The sequence below is a fragment of the Somniosus microcephalus genome, unplaced genomic scaffold (assembly GCF_052327205.1).
Source record: "Somniosus microcephalus isolate GS21.2 unplaced genomic scaffold, FLI_Smic_1.0 scaffold518, whole genome shotgun sequence".
In the NCBI taxonomy this organism is placed as follows: Eukaryota; Metazoa; Chordata; class Chondrichthyes; order Squaliformes; family Somniosidae; genus Somniosus; species Somniosus microcephalus.
The window spans coordinates 43,417-57,321 of record NW_028225705.1 but is presented as its reverse complement, the minus strand read 5'-3'; the positions used below and the strand labels follow the sequence as shown (position 1 = coordinate 57,321).

General features: G+C 48.3%; 1 long non-coding RNA gene across 1 annotated transcript; it reads right to left on the bottom strand.

The window, feature by feature from the left end:
- Positions 1-2,351: 2,351 nt before the first annotated feature.
- LOC147081562 (uncharacterized) lies at positions 2,352-13,256 on the bottom strand. The gene is made up of 2 exons (XR_015076540.1): positions 12,116-13,256; positions 2,352-3,574 (listed from the first exon to the last, which is right to left on the bottom strand). It is a non-coding gene; the product is annotated as an uncharacterized LOC147081562 (long non-coding RNA).
- Between the last annotated feature and the right edge of the window lie 649 nt (positions 13,257-13,905).

The following is a 13,905-nucleotide window of genomic DNA, read 5'->3' as shown; positions in this document are numbered from 1 at the left end:
TTAGTTTGGCCCTTTGTGTTTCTCTCCTTTGCTTATTGCTTCTCACCTTTCTACCATCTATTTCTGACTTCATATGACTTCCCTCTTTTCCACTACCTAGGTTCCCATCCCCCTGCCAAATTAGTTTAAATCCTCCCGAACCGCCCTAGAAAATATTACCCCGAGGACATCGGCTCCCTCACAGTTCAGGTGTAGACCGTCCCCTTGGTACAGGTCACTCCTCCCCAAGAACTGGTTCCAATGCCTCAAGAATTTAAATCCCTCTCCCTTGCACCACTGCTCAAGCCACGTATTTAGCTTATCTATCTTACTCTCTCTAAACTTATTAGCTCGTGGCACTGGTAGCAATCCAGAGATTACTACCTTTGAGGTCCTACTTTTCAATTTAGCTCCTAACTCCCTAAATTCAGCTTGTAGGACCTCCTCCCTCTTTTTACCTACATCGTTGGTACCTACATGTACCACGACAACTGGCTGATCCCCCTCCCCCTTCAGAATGCTCTGCACCCGCTCCGAGACATCCTTGACCCTTGCACCAGGGAGGCAACATACCATCTTGGAGTCTCGGTCTCGGCCACAGAAACTCCTATCTATCCCCCTTACAATTGAATCCCCTATCACTATAGCCCTATCCCTCTTTTTCCCGCCCTTCTGTGCAGCAGAGCCAGTCATGGTGCCCTGAACCTGGCTGCTGGTGCCTTCCCCTGATAAGTCATCTCCCCCAACAGTACCCAAAACGGTAAACCTGTTTTGGAGGGAGATGACCGCAGGTGACTCCTGCACTACCTTCCTGCCTTTACCCTGCCTTTTGGTCACCCATTTACTGTCTGACCTAGCCTTTACCTGCGGTGTGACCAACTCACTGAATGTGCTATCCGCAACATCCTCAGCATCGCGTATGCTCCAGAGTGAGTCCATTCGCAGCTCCAGCGCCGCCATGCGGTCCGCTAGGAGCTGCAGCTGGACACACTTCCTGCACACATAGTTGTCAGGGACAGTGTCCCTGATTTCCCACATGGCACAGGAGAAGCATGACACGGGTCCGAGCTGCCCTTCCATGACTTAACCCTTACAATACCCTTTTATTTACTACGATTTAGCTTAATTATTGAATTCTACTTAGAATAAGTTTGTGAAAGTACTCACCAACCAGTCACCTACCTGTTTTCTGGTGTTGTATTTTCACTGCCGCCTCCTGTCCTGGAACCTTTTCCACCTAGGTTAGGCTCCTGAAATAAAATAAATTGAACCTACCTTTTCAACTTCCCCTAACCCCTAAAAGGTTAGAGGAGGGTTAATAATTAATTATTAATTGTGTGTGTGTCACAAATACATTTCTTCTATTTTGATACAAAAGTTCTACTAGACATGTTAAACTACTAGATATTTAATCAGGGCTGCAGCTGCTGAAAGGTTGACTGTACTGAGGTTTGTGGCCAGAGCTGGCAGACATGTTGTTCTGAAGTCTGATGTCTCACACCTGAAGAGTCTGTTTATGTCGTGTTGTAATGACCTTTTTCTGTTGCCTGGTGACACATTTCCATTTCTTAATTTACAAAGATCACAACCCCATCAGTGAACAATGGATTGCCAGTCTGCCACTTTTTAGTGAGGCTTGAAAGGATTCGCTGTGAAGCTACACCTGCCCATCTGTCAGTGTGTCACTGTGTTTGGATTGTGTTAGATAACAGTCCTAATATCTCGCCTACATCCATTACAATTTTTGAAATGTTAGATTGTACTTGGAAGAAGTTGAGTTTGAATCTGACAATTCTGAAATTGGGAGCTGTTAATAATTTCTGTTTTTCACATAACTATATAGTGATGTGATCAGTCAAAGCAAATTAATAGATGGTGCTATTTACTGAACACAACTGAATAATTCTACAAGGATGCTATCGCAGTCTTCCTCAGTATTAACTACACCCCCCAATTTAGTGTCATCAGCAAATTTTGAAATTGTACTTCTGATTCCCAAGTCCAAATCATTCATGTAAATGGTGAACAACAGTGGTCCCAGCACCAATCCCCGTGGAACACCACTTCCCACCTTCCACCCATCTGCGTAAATACCTTTAACTCATCCCGTCACTATAACTGGACTTGTCTCCATTCCCGTGCCGAGGGGATTGCTGTACCAGATGGGAGGGGCAACATTTGGGGACTCTCGATTCTCCACCAATTCCCATTCCCCTTCTTTCTGGTGGATAATGGAGGTGCCACTGTGTATAATGTGTAAGTCAGTAAGAGTTGTCAGCGAGGATTAATCAGCACTTTCTAATTGGAGATGATAATCAATGGAATCTTTCAGACAATGAATTGTAGATTTTATAGCAAAGATTAATATACAATTGAAGTAAAAGGTCATAACTTTATTGTAAAATATTTCAGGGACACACATCAGAAATTAAGGGGAAAGATCAGACAGCAGTACTTAAAGGGACACTGTTGCCCCGACAACTCAATCAGCTATATATCCAGAATATTAAAATCCAGCCCAGTTATAGGGGTTATTAACATCAGCAGAAACAAACCCCAACTGTCAGAATGAACATGGTTCAGTCCTGGATGTGATTAACAGCAGCAATAACAGCAGAATCGAACCTCTGCAGTCACTTGTGAACGTGCTGGTGTCTCAGCAAGTTGGATGACTGATTGAATCCCTTCTCACACACTGAGCAGGTGAACGGACTCTCCCCGGCGTGAACTCGCTGGTATGCCAGCAGGTTGGATGACTGATTGAATCCCTTCTCACACACTGAGCAGGTGAAGGGCCTCTCCCCAGTGTGAATGTGCTGGTGTCTCAGAAGGTCAGAGGAATTAGTGAATCCCTTCTCACACACGGAGCAGGCGAATGGCCTCTCCCCAGTGTAAAGCGCTGGTGTCTCAGAAGGTCAGAGGAATTAGTGACTCCCTTCTGACACACGGAGCAGGTGAATGGCTTCTCCCCAGTGTGAATGTGCTGGTGTCTCAGAAGGTCAGAGGAATTAGTGAATCCCTTCTCACACACGGAGCAGGTGAACGGTCTCTCCCCAGTGTGAATGTGCTGGTGTATCAGCAGGTTGGATGAATTAGTGAATCCCTTCTCACACACAGAGCAGGTGAATGGCCTCTCCCCAGTGTGAATGTGCTAGTTTATCAGCAGGTTGGATGAATTAATGAATCCCTCCTCACACATGGAGCAGGTGAACGGTCTCTCCCCAGTGTGAATGTGCTGGTGTATCAGCAGGTTGGATGAATTAGTGAATCCCTTCCCACACTCGGAGCAGGTGAACGGCCTCTCCCCGGTGTGAACTCGCTGCATCGATGAGTTTCCAGCTGGGACATGGAGCTGAATCAGTTGAAGCCTCATCCACACGCACAACACGTGTACGGTTTCTCCCCGCTGTGAACGGTGCGATGTTTTTTCAGACTGTGTAACTGTTTAAAGCTCTTTCCACAGTCAGTGCACTGGAACACTCTCACTCGGGTGCGTGTGTCTCGGTGCTTTTCCAGTCACACCGATCTTCGAAATCTTTTCCCACAGACAGAACAGGCAAACATTTCTCCTTCCACATTCAAAGGCCGATATTCCCTGTAAAAGCAGTTTACAAAAGACATCACTGTAAGTTCAGGATTAAAATTTGGAACAGATAATTCTAGTTTCTATGGAACATTCTCTCCTCTCTTATTACATAGAATTACACAGATTGTACAGCACAGAAACAGGCCAATCGGCCCAACTGGTCCATGTGGTGTTTATGCTCCACACGAGCCTCCTCCCATCTCTCTTCATCTCACCCTATCAGCATCTCCTTCTATTCCTTTCTCCCATGTGTTTATCCAGCTTCCCCTTAAATACATCCATGCTCTTCGCCTCAACTACTCCCTGTGGCAGCAAGTTCCACATTCTCAGCACCCTCTGGGTGAAGGAGTTTAATCTAAATAGGACTTCCCTGGGCAGCCAATCAGCACTGCTGCCTCTTTTGTGCATTTCCTGGTGAGGCGAAACAGTTGATATTTTCTGATCAAAAAGAGCTGAGGTCGGCAGCATTAGTCCTGTTTTGCCTCCTTTGGAGACCAGGTGTACGAGTAGAGTGAGCGCAGCCTTCACAGCAACCGCAATAAAATTGTTACAGTTGTGAAGGAACTTTGTGTAAGTGCACTGGATCACAAACAAAATATGTGTGTCGATTATTGTCTTATTACCTGATGTGCCAAATAACTGCCTGAATCCAAGAGGTTAAAGCTTAAAACTAAAGGCTTTTATTAAGTAAGAACATGGCATCGAGTTAACACAGGGCAACCATCATTCATCACTGACCCAGCCCTTATGAGTAAGACTCACACCAATCCGGAAGGATCCAGAGGGGCGGGGCTAGGGAGGAGCATTAGTGGCTACACCTGTAGAACATTCCAGACATTAACAAGTACAACAACAACAGGCAATACAAATGCCAGAACACAGAGTTATTTCATCACATTCACCCCCTGCTATAGATTCAGTCTGTCAGGAGGTCTAATAGTCCTCTGGGAATGACGTAACTCTTGCTGAGGCTCCTCCCAGAGTACTAACTCCAGTTCATTCAAAGTCCCAGAATCATCAGTGTTTTCCACACTGAGGGTTTGTGTCTCTGAAGGTCCAATACCACGATTGAAAACTCTACTCTCAGAGTCGAACTCTTTTCGAGCTCCAGCGGGTGCAAGATCTTTAATAGAGACCGTATCCTCTCGCCCATCCGGATATTGAATGTACGCATACTGGGGATTAGCATGGAGGAGTTGTACTTCCTCCACCAGTGGATCAGTCTTGTGGCCTCTCACATGTCTGCGCAACAACACAGGGCCCGTGGTCGTCAACCATGTGGGTAACAGTACTCCATTGGTAGCTTTTCTTGGAAAGCTAAACATCCTTTCATGAGGGGTGGCATTCGTCGCTGTACACAAAAGAGACCTTATGGAATGCAGCACGTCTGGCAGGACATCCTGCCAGCGAGAGGTCGGCAGGCCTCGCGACTTCAGAGACCATACGATAGCCTTCCACACTGTCGCATTTTCTTTCTCGACCTGACCATTACCATGAGGGTTATAGCTGGTAGTTCTACTTGTTGCAATCCCTTTCGATAACAAAAACTGTCGCAATTCTTCGCTCATAAAGGCAGAACCCCTATCATTATGTATATAGTTAGGCATGCCAAACAAGGAAAACAGTTGGCAGAGGCATTTAATTACAACAGCCCTGGTCACATCCGGACAGGGGATAACAAAAGGGAACCGAGAGTACTCGTCTGTAATATTAAGAAAATAGACATTACGGTCGCTCGATGGAAGGGGACCTTTAAAATCAAGACTCAAATGCTCAAATGGTCGAGTTGCTTTAATAAGATGAGCTGGCTTGGACGGCTTATAGAAGCGGGGTTTGCATTCAACACAAACACGACAGGTTCTGGTCATTGTCCGGACCTCCTCAATAGAATAGGGTAGATTGTGGGACTTAATGAAGTGGTTCATTCTGGTAATCCCAGGGTGGCAGAGTGCGTCATGGAGACTTTGAAGCTTATCTATACCCAGACTAGCACATACTCCTCATGACAAAGCATCCGACGGCTCATTGAATACTCCAGGCCTGTACTGAATATCATAGTCATATGTTGACAGTTCTATTCGCCATGTTAAAATCTTATCATTTTTGATCTTGCCTCTCTGCTTAGTGTTGAACATAAAGGCCACAGATCGCTGGTCAGTAATGAGCGTAAAACGTCGGCCAGCGAGATAATGCCTCCAATACCTGACTGCTTCAATAATCGCCTGTGCCTCCTTTTCCACTGAAGAATGTCGAATTTCTGGTCCTTGCAATGTATGAGAGAAGAAAGCTACTGGTCTACCAGCTTGGTTAAGAGTTGCTGCCAATGCAAAATCAGATGCATTGACTTTCCACTTGAAAAGGGATCTTCTCATCCACAGCACATACCACTTCCTTCTCCATGTCCCGTTTGATATTAAAGAAAGCCTCCTGAGCTTCCGCCGATAGCGGAAAAGACGTCGACTTAATAAGAGGTCGGACTTTATCTGAGTAGCTAGCCATCCACTGGGCATAGTACAAGAAGAATCCCAGACACCTTCTTAAAGCTTTTACAGTGTGAGGTAAAGGTAATTCCTTAAGTGGGCGTAATCTTTCAGGATCATGCTCCCGTTGGTTGCGGCCACAGATAGTAACATTGTCCAGGTACGGGAATGTTGCTTCCAATGCGTATTCATCCACCATATGATCCATCTCCCGTTGGAAGACGGATACCCCATGTGATGAAATATTCCATTCATCACTGCCTGTGACTGTGGTCGGTTTCAGTGTCATTTCCCTTCCCCCAGTCCTCATTGTATTGTTTATTGGAATGTGCTGGAATGTGCTGTGTGTAGGGCTCCGCCCATACCTGGCCCCTTCTGTAAGCTAGCTCAGTCTGGCCTCAGTCCCCAGAAGGATGATACCTCTCTCTCTTACGTGTTACTTTCTAAGTTAATAAAAGTCTTGTTTTGTTTTGCTAACATCGGGTCTCGGAATTATTGAGGCACATCAATTTTATTAACTTATTTTTCAACACTATGGATCAACTCCTGAAACCCGAACGTTTGGATTTGGATCAACATGCTCCGGACGCATCAGCACGCTTCGGACACTGGTTTGAGTGTATGGAATTCTTCCTGGACAATTCCGCAGCCGTCAAAGACGCTACGGACGCTGCGAGGATGAGACTCAGAATTCTGCGGAATTGGGTAAGCCACCGGGTTTACCCCCTCATCCAAGACGCCGATACGTACCTGGCCGCCTGCGACATCTTAAAGGCGCATTACCAGCAGCCTACGAATGAGGTGTATGCTAGGAATCTGCTCGCTACTCGCGCACAGCGACCTGGGGAATCGGTGGAGGAGTTCCTAAGCACCCTGAAAATGCTTGGCAAAGACTGCAAGTGCCGAGATGTAAAAGCCGCAGTGTACACTGACGAGTTTGTTCGCGATGCCTTTATCACAGGCCTCAGCTCCACTTACATCCGGCAAAGACTGCTGGAAAAAACGGGGTTGGACCTGAAACAGGCTGCGGACACCGCGCGATCCCTGGATGTGGCCCAGAGAAACTCGGACGCCTACTCTTCAGCCCACGCCGTCCACGCCGCCACGTGTGCACCGAGGGCACCGCCATCTTGGAAGGCATCTTCCCCGCCCGGCAGCCCGACACCGGCGGGGCCCCGCTCTCCCCCCAGAAGCCCTACGACAGCCGCGACGCGTCAGAGACCCAACTGCTACTTCTGCGGGCAGCCAAAACACACCAGAAACCTGTGCCCGGCGAAAGGCACCACCTGCTTTAAGTGCGGTAAGAAGGGGCACTTCGGGAAGGTGTGCAGAGGGAACCCCGCCGGAAAACCAACCGCCGGAAAACCCGCCACCGCCGCGTGTGCGCCGTGGGAGCGGCCATCTTGGACGCCATCTTGCCCGACCTCGTGGGGTCCGCCATCTTATGAGCAGACAGCGTGGACGCCATCTTGTATCGATCAGGGCCCTACAGTGGCATCGGTCACAGTGGACCAGACCAGGCCGCACCCGCTATCCAAATCAATGGTGGACATCGAGGTAAACGGGTGCCGGGTTAAATGTTTAATTGACAGTGGAAGCACGGAGAGTTTTATCCACCCAGAACTGGCACAACAACTCTCCCTAAAGGTGGTCCCTGCTCAGGGTACCATCTCTATGGCTGATAAAACCCAGGCATCGACCATTCTGGGTTACTGCACGGTACAATTGGGCGTTAATGGAACTGTATACGATAATTTTAAAGTATTAATCATGAAGAACCTATGTGCAAGCGTGATCTTGGGCCTGGATTTCCAGTGCAACCACCAAAGCATCACGCTCAAGTATGGTGGGTCCCAGCCGCCCCTCACAGTGTGCGGTCTGGCTACCCTGAAGGTAAAGCCGCCTTCGCTATTCGCGAACCTTACCCCTAACTGCCGGCCAATAGCGACCAAAAGCAGGAGGTACAGCTGGGAGGACAGGCGGTTTATCGCGACCGAGGTAGACAGGCTCCTGAAAGAGCGCATTATTGAATGCAGCAACAGCCCGTGGCACGCCCAAGTGGTAGTGGTAAAGGGTAGCAAGAAGAAACGGATGGTGATCGACTATAGTCAAACGATCAACAGGTACACCCAACTAGACGCCTACCCGCTACCCCGCATATCAGAAATGGTGAACCAAATCGCCCAATACCGGGTGTTCTCCACCATCGACCTCAAGTCAGCATACCACCAGCTCCCTATCAGACCAGAGGACCGCCCGTACACCGCCTTCGAGGTGAACGGACGCCTCTACCAATTCCTCAGAGTCCCCTTTGGGGTGACGAATGGGGTCTCGGTCTTTCAGAGGGAGATGGACCGCATGGTCGATGACCACCACTTGCAGGCAACCTTCCCCTACCTCGACAATGTCACCATCTGCGGCCACAATCAGCAGGATCACGACTCGAACCTCAAGAGGTTCCTGGAAACCGCACAAAAACTCAACCTCACATACAACGAGGACAAGTGCATTTTCAACACCACGCGCCTCTGCATACTAGGCAGCGTGGTGGAGAATGGGGAAATCGGACCAGACCCCGACCGATTGCGCCCCCTACGGGAGCTGCCCCTGCCCAACACTCCCAAAGCCCTGAAAAGGTGCCTGGGGTTATTTTCTTATTATTCCCAATGGGTCCCCAACTACTCCGAAAAAGCCGGCCCCCTCTTGAAAGCATCCTCTTTTCCGCTCTCTGCTGAGGCCCACGCCGCCTTCAAAAGCATTAAGCAGGATATTGAGCGGGCCACGCTACAGGCAGTGGACGAGAACACTCCATTTCAAGTGGAAAGTGATGCGTCTGACTTCGCCTTGGCGGCCACCCTCAACCAGGCGGGGCGGCCCGTAGCTTTCTTCTCGAGGACCCTCCAAGGGCCCGAGATCAGGCACTCCTCCGTGGAAAAGGAGGCCCAAGCCATCGTGGAGGCAGTGCGCCACTGGTGCCACTACCTAGCTGGCAAACGCTTCACCCCACTTACCGACCAGCGGTCGGTAGCGTTTATGTTCAATAATAAACAGAGGGGGAAGATTAAAAATGATAAGATTCTTAGGTGGCGGATCGAGCTCTCCACCTTCGAGTACGACATCATTTACTGGCCAGGGGCCCTTAACGAATCCCCTGACGCCCTCTCACGAGGGATGTGTGCCAGCGCCACCGGGGATCGGCTACAGACCCTCCACAACGACCTCTGCCACCCAGGGGTCACGCGGCTGTTCCACTTCATAAAGTCCCGTAACTTACCCTACTCGATTGAGGAAGTTCGGTCTCTGACCAGGAACTGCCGCACTTGCGCTGAGTGCAAGCCTTGGTTCTACCACCCTGATAGAGCCCACTTAATCAAAGCTACACGGCCCTTTGAGCAGCTCAGCTTAGATTTCAAGGGCCCCCTCCCGTCCGTCGACCGCAATGTTTACTTCCTGAACATTGTGGACGAATACTCCCGGTTCCCATTCGCCTTCCCCTGCCCAGACATGACCAGCGCCACGGTCATTAAATGCCTCAACAGCCTGTTCTGCCTGTTCGGTATGCCGAGCTACATCCATACGGATAGGGGGGCGTCCTTCATAAGTGAAGAGCTACGCCAGTACATGCTGTCCAAGGGGATCGCCACGAGCCGTACCACCAGCTACAACCCCCGGGGTAACGGCCAAGTGGAGCGAGAGAACGGGACAGTATGGAAAGCAGTCACTCTAGCTCTAAGGACCAAGGGCCTCCCTATCTCCCGCTGGCAGGAAGTCCTCTCGGATGTGCTCCATTCGATACGGTCACTATTGTGTACGGCCACTAATGCCACGCCTCATGAACGAATGTTTGTCTTTCCCCGGAAATCCACCTCAGGCGTATCCATGCCATCATGGCTCTCCATCCCAGGTCCGGTACTTGTGCGAAGGCATGTGAGGGGTCACAAGACGGACCCTCTCGTGGAGCCAGTACACCTACTCCACGCCAACCCCCAATACGCATATGTCCGGCACGCCGATGGAAGGGAGGACACCGTGTCCATAAAAGACGTCGCCCCAGCCGGCATCGACAACAACCACGGCAATAGCAGCAACAACGATCACAGCAACTCTTACCCACCCACTACTCTTTCATCACCCCCGGAAGAACATCGACCAATGGCACCCCCACCAACTACCCCTTCAACAACCCTGGCGGCACCCCCGGCAGAGACCCAGGAGGCTACCGGGGACACCCAGCCGACACCCGCGGCACCACAACAGCCACGTCGGTCGCAGAGGACTATCAAACCCCCGAACAGACTAAATCTATAGAAGGGGTGAATGTGATGAAATATTCCATTCATCACTGCCTGTGACTGTGGTCGGTTTCAGTGTCATTTCCCTTCCCCCAGTCCTCATTGTATTGTTTATTGGAATGTGCTGGAATGTGCTGTGTGTAGGGCTCCGCCCATACCTGGCCCCTTCTGTAAGCTAGCTCAGTCTGGCCTCAGTCTCCAGAAGGAAGATACCTCTCTCTCTTACGTGTTACTTTCTAAGTTAATAAAAGCCTTGTTTTGTTTCACTAACATCGGGTCTCGGAATTATTGAGGCACATCACCCCATTCGTCACTCCAAAGGGCACCCTAAGGAATTGGTACAGGCGCCCATTAGCTTCGAAGGCCGTATAAGGTTGGTCTTCTATTTTGATGGGGAGTTGGTGGTAGGCAGACTTTAAATCAATGGTGGAGAACACGCGGTACTGAGCTATCTGGTTCACCATCTCAGAAATACGAGGCAAAGGGTAGGCATCTAATTGGGTATACAAGTTTATAGTCTGACTACAATTGACCACAAGTCTTTTCTTTTCATTAGTTTTAACCACCAGCACCTGGGCACACCACGGGCTATTACTGTGTTTGATGATTCCCTCCCGTTGAAGCATTTCCACTTCCTCTTTTACAAATTTTTTATCTTCTGAACTATACCGTCGACTCTTAGTCGCGATAGGTCTACAATTACGAGCAAGGTTCACGAACAAAGAAGGCAGACTTATTTTTAAAGTAGAAAGGCTGCAGACTGTGAGCGGAGGCTGGGATCCACCATACTTAAGAGTGATGCTCTCATGCTGACACTGGAAGTCCAAGCCTAAAATTAAGTTCACACACAACTGAGGTAATATGGGGAGTTTAAAGTCCTTATACTCTGTATCCTTAACGGTCAATGTGACTTTACAATATCCAGTTACCTCCGAAGTAAGGAACTTGGACGCCATCATGATTTCACTTCGAGTAGGATACACCTTCAATGAACAGGAGTTAACAAGGTTGGGGTGTATAAAACTTTCAGTACTGCCACAGTCTATCAAACACCCAGTAGGACGACCATTAATCTTGATGTCCATCATAGATTTCGACAAGGAACACAGTATGGTCTGGTCAACCGTAACCGAGGCTAGAGTAAAACGATAGGCAGCAGCAGAGAAGACATCGGGTACAGGATTACCCTTACACACTTTATGAAAATGTCCCCGTTTCGTACATTTAAAACAGGTAGCCTCTCTGGCTGGGCATCTTTGCCTGGGGTGTTTAGATTGGCCACAAAAATAACACTTAGACCCATGGGGTACAGCCGCAACAATAGGATTAAGTGGAGGCTCCTTTGGTGTTATGGATGCCTCCATATTCGGAACGCACGAGGCTGAGAGAGATGCATGGGCTGATGCATACACTTCTAAATTCTTCTGGGCTACATCTAATGATCGAGCAGTAGCGACGACCGTTTTTAAAACTAATGAGTCATTCTCGAGGAGTCTCTGTCTAATATAATTAGATCGGAGGCTAGATATGAAAGAATCGCGGATGGCTTCTTCCTGATACAATATGGCAGAGACAGCCTTATAGTTGCAATCCTTAGTCAAAGCCTTAAGACCCTGTAGGAAATCGTCCAGGGATTTCTCGGGTAATTGCCTGCAAGTAGACAAACGATACCTGGCGTATACTTCATTAACCGACTTAAGGTACTGGGCCTTAAGGGCTGCGAGGGCCTCTTCATATGTAGTAATATCTTCAATTATAAAGTAAGTTTGATGACTTACCAAGTTGGTTAGAAGACCCAACTTGTTAACCATTGGATCGAACGATGCGATGAAGTGTTCAAAACATCGAAGCCAATGCGTAAATTTCTTCAACGCATCTGCCGAATGGGGATCGATATCCAGACGCTTTGGTTTCAAAAATCGATCCATCTTGCAAAAGTTGTTACTTAATAAAATTGATGCGCCAAATAGCTGCCTGAATCCAAGAGGTTAAAGCTTAAAATGAAAGGCTTTTATTAAGTAAGAACATGGCATTGAGTTAACACAGGGCAACCATTATTCATCACCGACCCAGCCTTTATGAGTAAGACTCACACCAATCCGGAAGGATCCAGAGGGGCGGGGCTAGGGAGGAGCATTAGTGGCTACACCTGTAGAACATTCCAGACATTAACAAGTACAACAGACAATACAAATGCCAGAACACAGAGTTATTTAATCACATTACCCTACTGTAAAGTGCCTTGAGATGATTTAAAAGCTCTATATAAATGTAAATTGTTGTTGGTGTATAGAGAACTCTGTTGAAATTTAGTGAAATGATCAATAACCAAGGAAGATCATTTCTTTGTTTGGTTCTGTTAGTTTTCATAGAATCATGGAAACATACAGCACAAAGGAGGCCATTCGGCCCATCGTGCCTGTGCTGGCTCTTAGAAAGAGCACTCGTGCTTCATCCCACATCCCTGCTTGTTGTCCGTAACCCTGTAAGATCCTCATCCTCAAGTACCCGCCCAACTCCCTTTTAAACTCATTGATGGAATCAGCTCATGACCTTTTCAGGTCGAGCGTTCCAGATCCCCACAACTCTCTGAGTTTTATTCAATTGTTACCACAGTTGCTTCTGTGAAGGTTTAATAATAAATGCATTTTGCTATGAAAGCAATTAAAACATTCCTAGTATATAAATAGACAGATGCATCAAAATATTAAAATTGTGGGAGGGAGGGCAGTGCTCGCCCAGGGCCCAATAAACAATGGATTTCTTGTTTCCCAGCCCAATGCTCAGAAGATGAAGCCCCAGAGCTGCCTCTGGCTCGGTTCCATCTGCCCTATTCTGACAAGCTGAGGTGTTGGTCAGTGCACTGTGATTGCCCTGTGGGCAGAAAATGGCAAATCTAGAAATATGACCAAAATAACACATTTTAACCCCAAAGCTGTAAATCCCCGTCCCACACACTCTCCCTCCTCCCTGTGCTGAAATCCAAACCCATCGCACCATCTCCAACATTTCTTTCCTCCACTCCCAGTTTTCCCCCTCCCTCTACTCTGGTTGGGTTCAGTTCCACACCCGCTGTGTGCAGAGTGAGAATAAAATCAATGAGTCAATGATTGTCTCTCCTGGTCACTGGGACACTGAAACCTTCAGTTCCACACCCGCTGTGTGCAGAGTGAGAATAAAATCAATGAGTCAATGATTGTCTCTCTTGGTCATTGGGACCCTGAAACCTTCAGTTCCACACCCGCTGTGTGCAGAGTGAGAATAAAATCAATGAGTCAATGATTGTCTCTCCTGGTCACTGGGACACTGAAACCTTCAGTTCTCCACCCGCTGTGTGCAGAGTGAGAATAAAATCAATGAGTCAATGATTGTCCCTCTTGGTCACTGGGACCCTGAAACCTTCAGTTCCACACCCGCTGTGTGCAGAGTGAGAATAAAATCAATGAGTCAATGATTGTCTCTCCTGGTCACTGGGACCCTGAAGCCCCGCCCACTCTCTGTTCCTGTACCAAGATGGCCACACATGCGCCGTGCTACAGGTGGAACCAGTCTGTCTTTCCTCCACCAA